The sequence below is a fragment of the Dendrobates tinctorius genome, unplaced genomic scaffold, assembly GCF_039654945.1.
Source record: "Dendrobates tinctorius isolate UK_male_01 unplaced genomic scaffold, ASM3965494v1 ptg000254l, whole genome shotgun sequence".
Lineage (NCBI taxonomy): Eukaryota > Metazoa > Chordata > Amphibia > Anura > Dendrobatidae > Dendrobates > Dendrobates tinctorius.
The window spans coordinates 1,015,593-1,029,402 of NW_027361921.1; the positions used below are offsets into that span (position 1 = coordinate 1,015,593).

Consider the following 13,810-nt stretch of genomic DNA (forward strand, 5'->3'; position numbering starts at 1 on the left):
AATTAAAACCAGTGGAATTTGAGTAAAAAAAAAAATTTTGCTTTTGAAATGCTCTAGAAGGAATCAGATGAAATAGCTTTCTTTAGAGAATATAGGATGGGCTCAAGCATTACAAATTAAAACCAGTGGAATTACACATGAGATGCTACAAATTTTCATAGCAGTTTTCGGAAAAAGCAGAATAAAAAATATTCACACGTGAAAATTGGGGTGCTGTGGCTTAGTTGGTTAAAGTGCCTCTCTTGTAAACAGGAGATCCTGAGTTCAACTCTCAGCAGTACCTTGTTTTAATCTTCTCAAGAATAAGCTTCCTATCTTAAAGCATGTGTTTTACCTGTGTGCAAACTCAGATTTGCCATTGTTCCAGCCTACTGATAGTGCAATTGTGAGATTAAGAATCTCATCTAAATGCTGAAAAGCAATTAAGATTGCTTCAAGGTTGACAACTTAACCAATGGATTTTATTTTGAAATGCCTCCACTTTCCGCACCTGACTCTCTAAGCAGTCTTTCCAATATATCACATCTTTTTGTGATGTAGACAAGTTGGTCAAAGAGCCTGTTTAGTAAACAGAAAATCTTGATTTCGAATGTCAGCAGTGCTTTCCTTTCTTCATGTCAGTTTGGGGCTGTTAGCCGAAAAAGAGGACTTTCACTTTTGTTTGACATCAAACATGTCTTTCACAAAGCACTAATAAAGTGTAATTGAGAGAAAAAATCTTTCTGCATTTGAAATGCTCTAAAAGGAATTAGATGAAATAAGTTTCTTTAGAGAATATAGGATGGCTTCAAGCATTACAAATTAAAACCAGTGGAATTACACATTAGATGCTACAAATTTTCATAGCAGTTTTCGGAAAAAGCAGAATAATAAATATTCACACATGAAAATTGGGGTGCTGTGGCTTAGTTGGATAAAGTGCCTGTCTTGTAAACAGGAGATACTGAGTTCAACTCTCGGCAGTACCTTGTTTTCATCTTCTCAAGAATAAGCTTCCTATCTTAAAGCAGTTGTTTTACGTGTGTGCAAACTCAAATTTGCCATTGTTCCAGCCCTACTGATAGTGCAATTGTGAGATTAAGAATCTCATCTAAATGGTGAAAAGGAAGTAAGATTGCTTCAAGTTTGACAACTTAACCAATGGATTATATTTTGAAATGCCTCCACTTTCTGCATCTGACTCTCTAAGCAGTCTTTCCAATATATCACATCTTTTTGTGATTTAGCCAAGTTGGTCAAAGAGCCTGTTTAGTAAAAAGAAAATCTTGATTTCGAATGTCAGCAGTGCTTTCCTTTCTTCATGTCAGTTTGGGGCTGTTAGCCGAAAAAGAGGACTTTCACTTTTGTTTGACATCAAACATGTCTTTCCCAAAGCACTAATAAAGTGTAATTGAGAGAAAAAAACTTTCTGCTTTTGAAATGCTCTAAAAGGAATTAGATGAAATAAGTTTCTTTAGAGAATATAGGATGGCTTCAAGCATTACAAATTAAAACCAGTGGAATTTGAGTAAAAAAAATAAATTTGCTTTTGAAATGCTCTAAAAGGAATCAGATGAAATAACTTTCTTTAGAGAATATAGGATGGGATCAAGCATTACAAATTAAAACCAGTGGAATTACACATTAGATGCTACAAATTTTCATAGCAGTTTTCGGAAAAAGTAGAATAATAATTATTCACACATGAAAATAAGGGTGTTGTGGCTTAGTTGGTTAAAGCGCCTGTCTTGTAAACAGGAGATCCTGAGTTCAACTCTCAGCAGTACCTTGTTTTCATCTTCTCAAGAATAAGCCTCCTATCTTAAAGCAGGTGTGTTTTACCTGTGTGCAAACTCAAATTTGCCATTGTTCCAGCCCTACTGATAGTGCAATTGTGAGATTAAGAATCTCATCTAAATGCTGAAAAGGAAGTAAGATTGCTTCAAGTTTGACAACTTAACCAATGGATTTTATTTTGAAATGCCTCCACTTTCCGCACCTGACTCTCTAAGCAGTCTTTCCAATATATCACATCTTTTTGTGATTTAGCCAAGTTGGTCAAAGAGCCTGTTTAGTAAAAAGAAAATCTTGATTTCGAATGTCAGCAGTGTTTTCCTTTCTTCATGTCAGTTTGGTGCTGTTAGCCGAAAAAGAGGACTTTCACTTTTGTTTGACATCAAACATGTCTTTCCCAAAGCACTAATAAAGTGTAATTGAGAGAAAAAAACTTTCTACTTTTGAAATGCTCTAAAAGGAATTAGATGAAATAAGTTTCTTTAGAGAATATAGGATGGCTTCAAGCATTACAAATTAAAACCAGTGGAATTTGAGTAAAAAAAAAATTTTTGCTTTTGAAATGCTCTAAAAGGAATCAGATGAAATAACTTTTTTTAGAGAATATAGGATGGGCTCAAGCATTACAAATTAAAACCAGTGGAATTACACATTAGATGCTACAAATTTTCTTAGCAGTTTTCGGAAAAAGCAGAATAATAAATATTCACACATGAAAATTGGGGTGCTGTGGCTTAGTTGGTTAAAGTGCCTCTCTTGTAAACAGGAGATCCTGAGTTCAACTCTCAGCAGTACCTTGTTTTAATCTTCTCAAGAATAAGCTTCCTATCTTAAAGCATGTGTTTTACCTGTGTGCAAACTAAAATTTGCCATTGTTCCAGCCCTACTGATAGTGCAATTGTGAGATTAAGAATCTCATCTAAATGCTGAAAAGCAATTAAGATTGCTTCAAGCTTGACAACTTAACCAATGGATTTTATTTTGAAATGCCTCCACTTTCCGCACCTGACTCTCTAAGCAGTCTTTCCAATATATCACATCTTTTTGTGAAGTAGACAAGTTGGTCAAAGAGCCTGTTTAGTAAACAGAAAATCTTGATTTCGAATGTCAGCAGTGCTTTCCTTTCTTCATGTCAGTTTGGGGCTGTTAGCCGAAAAAGAGGACTTTCACTTTTGTTTGACATCTAACATGTCTTTCCCAAAGCACTAATAAAGTGTAATTGAGAGAAAAAAACTTTCTGCTTTTGAAATGCTCTAAAAGGAATCAGATGAAATAACTTTCTTTAGAGAATATAGGATGGGCTCAAGCATTACAAATTAAAACCAGTGGAATTACACATTAGATGCTACAAATTTTCTTAGTAGTTTTCGGAAACAGCAGAATAAAAAATATTCACACATGAAAATTGGGGTCCTGTGGCTTAGTTGGTTAAAGTGCCTCTCTTGTAAACAGGAGATCCTGAGTTCAACTCTCAGCAGTACCTTGTTTTAATCTTCTCAAGAATAAGCTTCCTATCTTAAAGCATGTGTTTTACCTGTGTGCAAACTCAAATTTGCCATTGTTCCAGCCCTACTGATAGTGCAATTGTGAGATTAAGAATCTCATCTAAATGCTGAAAAGCAATTAAGATTGCTTCAAGCTTGACAACTTAACCAATGGATTTTATTTTGAAATGCCTCCACTTTCCGCACCTGACTCTCTAAGCAGTCTTTCCAATATATCACATCTTTTTGTGATGTAGACAAGTTGGTCAAAGAGCCTGTTTAGTAAACAGAAAATCTTGATTTCGAATGTCAGCAGTGCTTTCCTTTCTTCATGTCAGTTTGGGGCTGTTAGCCGAAAAAGAGGACTTTCACTTTTGTTTGACATCAAACATGTCTTTCCCAAAGCACTAATAAAGTGTAATTGAGAGAAAAAAACTTTCTGCTTTTGAAATGCTCTAAAAGGAATTAGATGAAATAAGTTTCTTTAGAGAATATAGGATGGCTTCAAGCATTACAAATTAAAACCAGTGGAATTTGAGTAAAAAAAAAAATTTTGCTTTTGAAATGCTCTAGAAGGAATCAGATGAAATAGCTTTCTTTAGAGAATATAGGATGGGCTCAAGCATTACAAATTAAAACCAGTGGAATTACACATGAGATGCTACAAATTTTCATAGCAGTTTTCGGAAAAAGCAGAATAAAAAATATTCACACATGAAAATTGGGGTGCTGTGGCTTAGTTGGTTAAAGTGCCTCTCTTGTAAACAGGAGATCCTGAGTTCAACTCTCAGCAGTACCTTGTTTTAATCTTCTCAAGAATAAGCTTCCTATCTTAAAGCATGTGTTTTACCTGTGTGCAAACTCAGATTTGCCATTGTTCCAGCCTACTGATAGTGCAATTGTGAGATTAAGAATCTCATCTAAATGCTGAAAAGCAATTAAGATTGCTTCAAGGTTGACAACTTAACCAATGGATTTTATTTTGAAATGCCTCCACTTTCCGCACCTGACTCTCTAAGCAGTCTTTCCAATATATCACATCTTTTTGTGATGTAGACAAGTTGGTCAAAGAGCCTGTTTAGTAAACAGAAAATCTTGATTTCGAATGTCAGCAGTGCTTTCCTTTCTTCATGTCAGTTTGGGGCTGTTAGCCGAAAAAGAGGACTTTCACTTTTGTTTGACATCAAACATGTCTTTCACAAAGCACTAATAAAGTGTAATTGAGAGAAAAAATCTTTCTGCATTTGAAATGCTCTAAAAGGAATTAGATGAAATAAGTTTCTTTAGAGAATATAGGATGGCTTCAAGCATTACAAATTAAAACCAGTGGAATTACACATTAGATGCTACAAATTTTCATAGCAGTTTTCGGAAAAAGCAGAATAATAAATATTCACACATGAAAATTGGGGTGCTGTGGCTTAGTTGGATAAAGTTCCTGTCTTGTAAACAGGAGATACTGAGTTCAACTCTCGGCAGTACCTTGTTTTCATCTTCTCAAGAATAAGCTTCCTATCTTAAAGCAGTTGTTTTACGTGTGTGCAAACTCAAATTTGCCATTGTTCCAGCCCTACTGATAGTGCAATTGTGAGATTAAGAATCTCATCTAAATGGTGAAAAGGAAGTAAGATTGCTTCAAGTTTGACAACTTAACCAATGGATTATATTTTGAAATGCCTCCACTTTCTGCATCTGACTCTCTAAGCAGTCTTTCCAATATATCACATCTTTTTGTGATTTAGCCAAGTTGGTCAAAGAGCCTGTTTAGTAAAAAGAAAATCTTGATTTCGAATGTCAGCAGTGCTTTCCTTTCTTCATGTCAGTTTGGGGCTGTTAGCCGAAAAAGAGGACTTTCACTTTTGTTTGACATCAAACATGTCTTTCCCAAAGCACTAATAAAGTGTAATTGAGAGAAAAAAACTTTCTGCTTTTGAAATGCTCTAAAAGGAATTAGATGAAATAAGTTTCTTTAGAGAATATAGGATGGCTTCAAGCATTACAAATTAAAACCAGTGGAATTTGAGTAAAAAAAATAAATTTGCTTTTGAAATGCTCTAAAAGGAATCAGATGAAATAACTTTCTTTAGAGAATATAGGATGGGATCAAGCATTACAAATTAAAACCAGTGGAATTACACATTAGATGCTACAAATTTTCATAGCAGTTTTCGGAAAAAGTAGAATAATAATTATTCACACATGAAAATAAGGGTGTTGTGGCTTAGTTGGTTAAAGCGCCTGTCTTGTAAACAGGAGATCCTGAGTTCAACTCTCAGCAGTACCTTGTTTTCATCTTCTCAAGAATAAGCCTCCTATCTTAAAGCAGGTGTGTTTTACCTGTGTGCAAACTCAAATTTGCCATTGTTCCAGCCCTACTGATAGTGCAATTGTGAGATTAAGAATCTCATCTAAATGCTGAAAAGGAAGTAAGATTGCTTCAAGTTTGACAACTTAACCAATGGATTTTATTTTGAAATGCCTCCACTTTCCGCACCTGACTCTCTAAGCAGTCTTTCCAATATATCACATCTTTTTGTGATTTAGCCAAGTTGGTCAAAGAGCCTGTTTAGTAAAAAGAAAATCTTGATTTCGAATGTCAGCAGTGTTTTCCTTTCTTCATGTCAGTTTGGTGCTGTTAGCCGAAAAAGAGGACTTTCACTTTTGTTTGACATCAAACATGTCTTTCCCAAAGCACTAATAAAGTGTAATTGAGAGAAAAAAACTTTCTACTTTTGAAATGCTCTAAAAGGAATTAGATGAAATAAGTTTCTTTAGAGAATATAGGATGGCTTCAAGCATTACAAATTAAAACCAGTGGAATTTGAGTAAAAAAAAAATTTTTGCTTTTGAAATGCTCTAAAAGGAATCAGATGAAATAACTTTTTTTAGAGAATATAGGATGGGCTCAAGCATTACAAATTAAAACCAGTGGAATTACACATTAGATGCTACAAATTTTCTTAGCAGTTTTCGGAAAAAGCAGAATAATAAATATTCACACATGAAAATTGGGGTGCTGTGGCTTAGTTGGTTAAAGTGCCTCTCTTGTAAACAGGAGATCCTGAGTTCAACTCTCAGCAGTACCTTGTTTTAATCTTCTCAAGAATAAGCTTCCTATCTTAAAGCATGTGTTTTACCTGTGTGCAAACTCAAATTTGCCATTGTTCCAGCCCTACTGATAGTGCAATTGTGAGATTAAGAATCTCATCTAAATGCTGAAAAGCAATTAAGATTGCTTCAAGCTTGACAACTTAACCAATGGATTTTATTTTGAAATGCCTCCACTTTCCGCACCTGACTCTCTAAGCAGTCTTTCCAATATATCACATCTTTTTGTGAAGTAGACAAGTTGGTCAAAGAGCCTGTTTAGTAAACAGAAAATCTTGATTTCGAATGTCAGCAGTGCTTTCCTTTCTTCATGTCAGTTTGGGGCTGTTAGCCGAAAAAGAGGACTTTCACTTTTGTTTGACATCTAACATGTCTTTCCCAAAGCACTAATAAAGTGTAATTGAGAGAAAAAAACTTTCTGCTTTTGAAATGCTCTAAAAGGAATCAGATGAAATAACTTTCTTTAGAGAATATAGGATGGGCTCAAGCATTACAAATTAAAACCAGTGGAATTACACATTAGATGCTACAAATTTTCTTAGTAGTTTTCGGAAACAGCAGAATAAAAAATATTCACACATGAAAATTGGGGTCCTGTGGCTTAGTTGGTTAAAGTGCCTCTCTTGTAAACAGGAGATCCTGAGTTCAACTCTCAGCAGTACCTTGTTTTAATCTTCTCAAGAATAAGCTTCCTATCTTAAAGCATGTGTTTTACCTGTGTGCAAACTCAAATTTGCCATTGTTCCAGCCCTACTGATAGTGCAATTGTGCGATTAAGAATCTCATCTAAATGCTGAAAAGCAATTAAGATTGCTTCAAGCTTGACAACTTAACCAATGGATTTTATTTTGAAATGCCTCCACTTTCCGCACCTGACTCTCTAAGCAGTCTTTCCAATATATCACATCTTTTTGTGATGTAGACAAGTTGGTCAAAGAGCCTGTTTAGTAAACAGAAAATCTTGATTTCGAATGTCAGCAGTGCTTTCCTTTCTTCATGTCAGTTTGGGGCTGTTAGCCGAAAAAGAGGACTTTCACTTTTGTTTGACATCAAACATGTCTTTCCCAAAGCACTAATAAAGTGTAATTGAGAGAAAAAAACTTTCTGCTTTTGAAATGCTCTAAAAGGAATTAGATGAAATAAGTTTCTTTAGAGAATATAGGATGGCTTCAAGCATTACAAATTAAAACCAGTGGAATTTGAGTAAAAAAAAAAATTTTGCTTTTGAAATGCTCTAGAAGGAATCAGATGAAATAGCTTTCTTTAGAGAATATAGGATGGGCTCAAGCATTACAAATTAAAACCAGTGGAATTACACATGAGATGCTACAAATTTTCATAGCAGTTTTCGGAAAAAGCAGAATAAAAAATATTCACACATGAAAATTGGGGTGCTGTGGCTTAGTTGGTTAAAGTGCCTCTCTTGTAAACAGGAGATCCTGAGTTCAACTCTCAGCAGTACCTTGTTTTAATCTTCTCAAGAATAAGCTTCCTATCTTAAAGCATGTGTTTTACCTGTGTGCAAACTCAGATTTGCCATTGTTCCAGCCTACTGATAGTGCAATTGTGAGATTAAGAATCTCATCTAAATGCTGAAAAGCAATTAAGATTGCTTCAAGGTTGACAACTTAACCAATGGATTTTATTTTGAAATGCCTCCACTTTCCGCACCTGACTCTCTAAGCAGTCTTTCCAATATATCACATCTTTTTGTGATGTAGACAAGTTGGTCAAAGAGCCTGTTTAGTAAACAGAAAATCTTGATTTCGAATGTCAGCAGTGCTTTCCTTTCTTCATGTCAGTTTGGGGCTGTTAGCCGAAAAAGAGGACTTTCACTTTTGTTTGACATCAAACATGTCTTTCACAAAGCACTAATAAAGTGTAATTGAGAGAAAAAATCTTTCTGCATTTGAAATGCTCTAAAAGGAATTAGATGAAATAAGTTTCTTTAGAGAATATAGGATGGCTTCAAGCATTACAAATTAAAACCAGTGGAATTACACATTAGATGCTACAAATTTTCATAGCAGTTTTCGGAAAAAGCAGAATAATAAATATTCACACATGAAAATTGGGGTGCTGTGGCTTAGTTGGATAAAGTGCCTGTCTTGTAAACAGGAGATACTGAGTTCAACTCTCGGCAGTACCTTGTTTTCATCTTCTCAAGAATAAGCTTCCTATCTTAAAGCAGTTGTTTTACGTGTGTGCAAACTCAAATTTGCCATTGTTCCAGCCCTACTGATAGTGCATTTGTGAGATTAAGAATCTCATCTAAATGGTGAAAAGGAAGTAAGATTGCTTCAAGTTTGACAACTTAACCAATGGATTATATTTTGAAATGCCTCCACTTTCTGCATCTGACTCTCTAAGCAGTCTTTCCAATATATCACATCTTTTTGTGATTTAGCCAAGTTGGTCAAAGAGCCTGTTTAGTAAAAAGAAAATCTTGATTTTGAATGCCAGCAGTGCTTTCCTTTCTTCATGTCAGTTTGGTGCTGTTAGCCGAAAAAGAGGACTTTCACTTTTGTTTGACATCAAACATGTCTTTCCCAAAGCACTAATAAAGTGTAGTTGAGTGAAAAAAAGTTCTGCTTTTGAAATGCTCTAAAAGGAATTAGATGAAATAAGTTTCTTTAGAGAATATAGGATGGCTTCAAGCATCACAAATTAAAACCAGTGGAATTTGAGTGAAAAAAAAATATTTGCTTTTGAAATGCTCTAAAATTAATTAGATGAAATAACTTTCTTTTGAGAATATAGGATGGGCTCAAGCATTACAAATTAAAACCAGTGGAATTACACATTAGATGCTACAAATTTTCATAGCAGTTTTCTGAAAAAGCAGAACAATAAATATTCACAATTGGATCATGTTGTGCTGTGGCTTAGTTGGTTAAAGCGCCTATCTCGTAAACAGGAGATCCTGAGTTCAACTCTCAGCAGTACCTTGTTTTCATTTTCTCAAGAATAAGCTTCCTATCTTAAAGCAGGTGTTTTATCTGTGTGCAAACTCAAATTTGCCATTGTTCCAGCCATACTGATAGTGCAATTGTGAGATTAAGAATCTCATCTAAATGATGAAAAGGAATTAAGATTGCTTCAAGCTTGACAATTTAACCAATGGATTTTATTTTGAAATGCCTCCACTTTCCGCATCTGACTCTCTAAGCAGTTTTTCCAATATATCACATCTTTTTGTGATTTAGCCAAGTTGGTCAAAGAGCCTGTATAGTAAACAGAAAATCTTGATTTCGAATGTCAGCAGTGCTTTCCTTTCATCATGTCAGTTTGAGTCTGTTAGCTGAAAAAGAGGACTTTCATTCTTGTTTGACATCAAACATGTCTTAAAGCCCTAATAAAGTGCAATTGAGAGAAAAAAACTTTCTGCTTTTGAAATGCTCTAAAAGGAATTAGATGAAATAAGTTTCTTTAGAGAATATAGGATGGCTTCAAGCATTACAAATTAAAACCAGTGGAATTTGAGTGAAAAAAATTGCTTTTGAAATGCTCTAAAAGGAATTAGATGAAATAACTTTCTTTAGAGAATATGGGATGGGCTCAAGCATTACAAATTAAGACCAGTGGAATTACACATTAGATGCTACAAATTTTCATAGCAGTTTTCTGAAGAAGCAGAATAATAAATATTCTCATTTGGATCCTGTGGTGCTGTGGCTTAGTTGGTTAAAGCGCCTGTCTCGTAAACAGGAGATCCTGAGTTCAACTCTCAGCAGTACCTTGTTTTCATCTTCTCAAGAATAAGCTTCCTATCTTAAAGCAGTTGTTTTACCTGTGTGCAAACTCAAATTTGCCATTGTTCCATCCCTACTCATAGTGCAATTGTGAGATTAAGTATCTCATCTAAATGCTGAAAAGGAAGTAAGACTGCTTCAAGCTTGACAATTTAACCAATGGATTTTATTTTGAAATGCCTCCATTTTCCGCATCTGACTCTCTAAGCAGTCTTTCCAATATATCACATCTTTTTGTGATTTAGCCAAGTTGGTCAAAGAGCCTGTTTAGTAAACAGAAAATCTTGATTTCGAATGTCAGCAGTGCTTTCCTTTCTTCATGTCAGTGTGGGGCTGTTAGCCGAAAAAGAGGACTTTCACTTTTGTTTGACATCAAACATGTCTTTCCCAAAGCCCTAATAAAGTGCAATTGAGAGAAAAAAACTTTCTGCTTTTGAAATGCTCTAAAAGGAATTAGATGAAATAAGTTTCTTTAGAGAATATAGGATGGCTTCAAGCATTACAAATTAAAACCAGTGGAATTTGAGTGAAAAAAAAATTGCTTTTGAAATGCTCTAAAAGGAATTAGATGAAATAACTTTCTTTAGAGAATATAGGATGGGCTCAAGCATTACAAATTAAAACCAGTGGAATTACACATTAGATGCTACAAATTTTCATAGCAGTTTTCTGAAAAAGCAGAATAATAAATATTCACAGATGGAGCATGTGGTGCTGTGGCTTAGTTGGTAAAAGCACCTGTCTCGTAAACAAGAGATCCTGAGTTCTACTCTCAGCAGTACCTTGTTTTCATCTTCTCAAGAAAAAGCTTCCTATCTTAAAGCATGTGTTTTATCTGTGTGCAAACTCAAATTTGCCATTGTTCCAGCCCTACTCATAGTGCAATTGTGAGATTAAGAATCTCATCTAAATGATGAAAAGGAATTAAGATTGCTTCAAGCTTGATAATTTAACCAATGGATTTTATTTTGAAATGCCTCCACTTTCCGCATCTGACTCTCTAAGCAGTCTTTACAATATATCACATCTTTTTGTGATTTAGCCAAGTTGGTCAAAGAGCCTGTATAGTAAACAGAAAATCTTGATTTCGAATGTCAGCAGTGCTTTCCTTTCTTCATGTCAGTTTGGGGCTGTTAGCCGAAAATAGGACTTTCACTTTTGTTTGACATCAAATATGTCTTTCCCAAAGCCCTAATAAAGTGCAATTGAGAGAAAAAAACTTTCTGCTTTTGAAATGCTCTAAAAGGAATTAGATGAAATAAGTTTCTTTAGAGAATATAGGATGGCTTCAATCATTACAAATTAAAACCAGTGGAATTTAAGTAAAAAAATTTTTGCTTTTGAAATGCTCTAAAAGGAATTAGATGAAATAACTTTCTTTAGAGAATATAGGATGGGCTCAAGCATTACAAATTAAAACCAGTGGAATTACACATTAGATGCTACAAATTTTCATAGCAGTTTTCTGAAAAAGCAGAATAATAAATATTCACATATGGATTATGTGGTGCTTTGGCTTAGTTGGTAAAAGCACCTGTCTCGTAAACAAGAGATCCTGAGTTCTACTCTCAGCAGTACCTTGTTTTCATCTTCTCAAGAAAAAGCTTCCTATCTTAAAGCATGTGTTTTATCTGTGTGCAAACTTAAATTTGCCATTGTTCCAGCCCTACTCATAGTGCAATTGTGAGATTAAGAATCTCATCTAAATGATGAAAAGGAATTAAGATTGCTTCAAGCTTGATAATTTAACCAATGGATTTTATTTTGAAATGCCTCCACTTTCCGCATCTGACTCTCTAAGCAGTCTTTCCAATATATCACATCTTTTTGTGATTTAGCCAAGTTGGTCAAAGAGCCTGTATAGTAAACAGAAAATCTTGATTTCGAATGTCAGCAGTGCTTTCCTTTCTTCATGTCAGTTTGGGGCTGTTAGCCGAAAATAGGACTTTCACTTTTGTTTGACATCAAATATGTCTTTCCCAAAGCCCTAATAAAGTGCAATTGAGAGAAAAAAACTTTCTGCTTTTGAAATGCTCTAAAAGGAATTAGATGAAATAAGTTTCTTTAGAGAATATAGGATGGCTTCAATCATTACAAATTAAAACCAGTGGAATTTAAGTAAAAAAATTTTTGCTTTTGAAATGCTCTAAAAGGAATTAGATGAAATAACTTTCTTTAGAGAATATAGGATGGGCTCAAGCATTACAAATTAAAACCAGTGGAATTACACATTAGATGCTACAAATTTTCATAGCAGTTTTCTGAAAAAGCAGAATAATAAATATTCACATATGGATTATGTGGTGCTTTGGCTTAGTTGGTTAAAGCGCTTGTCTCGTAAACAGGAGATCCTGAGTTCATCTCTCAGCAGTACCTTGTTTTCATCTTATCAAGAATAAGCTTCCTATCTTAAAGCACGTGTTTTACCTGTGTGCAAACTCAAATTTGCCATTGTTCCAGCCCTATTGATAGTGCAATTGTGAGATTAAGTATCTCATCTAAATGCTGAAAAGGATGTAAGATTGCTTCAAACTTGACAACTTAACCAATGGATTTTATTTTGAAATGCCTCCACTTTCCGCATCTGACTCTCTAAGCAGTTTTTCCAATATATAACATCTTTTTGTGATGTAGCCAAGTTGGTCAAAGAGCCTGTTTAGTAAACAGAAAATCTTGATTTCGAATGTCAGCAGTGCTTTCCTTTCTTCATGTCAGTTTGGGGCTGTTAGCCGAAAAAGAGGACTTTCACTTTTGTTTGACATCAAACATGTCTTTCCCAAAGCCCTAATAAAGTGCAATTGAGAGAAAAAAACTTTCTGCTTTTGAAATGCTCTAAAAGGAATTAGATGAAATAAGTTTCTATAGAGAATATAGGATGGCTTCAATCATTACAAATTAAAACCAGTGGAATTACACATTAGATGCTACAAATTTTCATAGCAGTTTTCTGAAAAAGCAGAATAATAAATATTCACATTTGGATCATGTGGTGCTGTGGCTTAGTTGGTTAAAGCGCCTGTCTCGTAAACAGGAGATCCTGAGTTCAACTCTCAACAGTATCTTGTTTTCATCTTCTCAAGAATAAGCTTCCTATCTTAAAGCATGTGTTTTACCTGAGTGCAAACTCAAATTTGCCATTGTTCCAGCCCTACTGATAGTGCAATTGTGAGATTAAGTATTTCATTTAAATGCTGAAAAGGAATTAAGACTGCTTCAAGCTTGACAATTTAACCAATGGATATTATTTTGAAATGCCTCCACTTTCCGCATGTGACTCTCTAAGCAGTCTTTCCAATATATCGCATCTTTTTGTGATTTAGCCAAGTTGGTCAAAGAGCCTGTTTAGTAAACAGAAAATCTTGATTTCGAATGTCAGCAGTGCTTTCCTTTCTTCATGTCAGTTTGGGGCTGTTAGCTGAAAAAGAGGACTTTCACTTTTGTTTGACATCAAACATGTCTTTCCCAAAGCCCTAATAAAGTGCAATTGAGAGAAAAAACCTTTCTGCTTTTGAAATGCTCTAAAAGGAATTAGATGAAATAAGTTTCTTTAGAGAATATAGGATGGCTTCAATCATTACAAATTAAAACCAGTGGAATTTAAGTAAAAAAATTTTTGCTTTTGAAATGCTCTAAAAGGAATTAGATGAAATAAGTTTCTTTAGAGAATATAGGATGGGCTCAAGCATTACAAAT

General features: G+C 34.6%; 4 non-coding genes across 4 annotated transcripts; all 4 read left to right on the forward strand.

The window, feature by feature from the left end:
• Positions 1-9,239: 9,239 nt before the first annotated feature.
• On the forward strand, positions 9,240-9,313 carry TRNAT-CGU (transfer RNA threonine (anticodon CGU)). The gene has a single exon. It is a non-coding gene; the product is annotated as a tRNA-Thr (tRNA).
• A 717-nt stretch (positions 9,314-10,030) lies between these two features.
• On the forward strand, positions 10,031-10,104 carry TRNAT-CGU (transfer RNA threonine (anticodon CGU)). The gene has a single exon. It is a non-coding gene; the product is annotated as a tRNA-Thr (tRNA).
• Positions 10,105-10,827: 723 nt separating this feature from the next.
• On the forward strand, positions 10,828-10,901 carry TRNAT-CGU (transfer RNA threonine (anticodon CGU)). The gene has a single exon. It is a non-coding gene; the product is annotated as a tRNA-Thr (tRNA).
• A 2,204-nt stretch (positions 10,902-13,105) lies between these two features.
• Positions 13,106-13,179, forward strand: TRNAT-CGU (transfer RNA threonine (anticodon CGU)). Its single transcript has one exon. It is a non-coding gene; the product is annotated as a tRNA-Thr (tRNA).
• The last annotated feature ends 631 nt before the right edge of the window (positions 13,180-13,810 follow it).